General features: G+C 43.1%; 1 non-coding gene across 1 annotated transcript; it reads right to left on the reverse strand.

The window, feature by feature from the left end:
- Window positions 1-236: 236 nt before the first annotated feature.
- On the reverse strand, window positions 237-342 carry LOC132638975 (small nucleolar RNA R71). Its single transcript, XR_009582027.1, has one exon. It is a non-coding gene; the product is annotated as a small nucleolar RNA R71 (small nucleolar RNA).
- Between the last annotated feature and the right edge of the window lie 872 nt (window positions 343-1,214).

Genomic DNA, 1,214 nt, shown 5'->3' on the forward strand with positions numbered 1-1,214 from the left:
TCGAAATTCTTTGGAGGATTGTCCACTTCGACATTTGAAGAACTTCCTGCACGTGTGTGCTCAACAACCCCAAGGTGTTGTTTCTGCTGATGCACTGCGGTTACGGGTCTTCAACTATTCCTTGGCTAGCCAAGCAAGGGAATGGTATGAAAAGCTTCCCAGCAATTCTATCCGTACCTAGAGCGAGCTAGCCAACACATTTCTGAAGAAGTGGTTCCCACCGAGCAAAAAGGCTGAATTTCGAGATAAGATCTTTGAGTTCAAACAGCTCCCAGGGGAACAATTATATTTGGCATGAGAGCGGTTCAAGTATTATCTAGCTCAATTTCCAACTCACGGGTTTCCGGATGCTATTCTCACGGAGAAATTCTACAAGGGCTTAGATACAATGAATCAGATTGCTGTCAATACTGCCGCGGGAGGATGCTTCATGGACAAGTCATTTATCGCCATAACCCATTTGCTTGATAAACTCACCACCCACAATCACTCTTCACCTGATACAAGGCAGTCGAAGTACCCGCCACCCTGTAGATCTCAATCTAGCGCTTGGCATTCAGCTTATAGTGAGAGTCTCTCTTATGGTAGTCCATCACTAGTTGCCGTTGCAAAAGAAAATCATAAAAGAGATCATGCCTTTGCTCAATTGCAAACCACAGTGGATCTATTATCAATGAAATTGGAAGAAAAGGATGCACAAGGGGTAAATGTTCTTGAGGAGTTACCACCTCATCCACAGGGAATGTATCAAGTCCCTGAGGGGATGTACCAAGATGGGCAACAACAGTATGAAGATGCTAATTATGTCAACAACTCGCAAGGGGGCTATCAAAGGCAAAATTATCAAGGTCCGGGCCATCACCCATGGCAAAAGCCTCAATACCAATTTCAAGGGAACAATTATAGTAGAAATGATCAGGAAAATCCAAATCAAGGGAATTACAATAACAACAATTATGGAAACAAGAGCTCGAACCCCTACATTCCACCAAGGGGGAAAGCATCAAATTCCCAACAGTGGAGAGACAATTCAGTTAGCAACTTTGCTGGCAACACTGCTAATGATTCTGCGGAGCTGAAAAGTATGATGCAGAAAATGCTAATGAATCAGGACAAAATAGAGAGCATAATCAAAGGAATGTCTCAGGTTCAACTATCTCATTCAGCTTCCATTCAGAAGCTTGAATCGCAATTTTGAGACCTTTACTGAGAAG

Source organism: Lycium barbarum, chromosome 4, assembly GCF_019175385.1.
Source record: "Lycium barbarum isolate Lr01 chromosome 4, ASM1917538v2, whole genome shotgun sequence".
Taxonomy (NCBI): Eukaryota; Viridiplantae; Streptophyta; class Magnoliopsida; order Solanales; family Solanaceae; genus Lycium; species Lycium barbarum.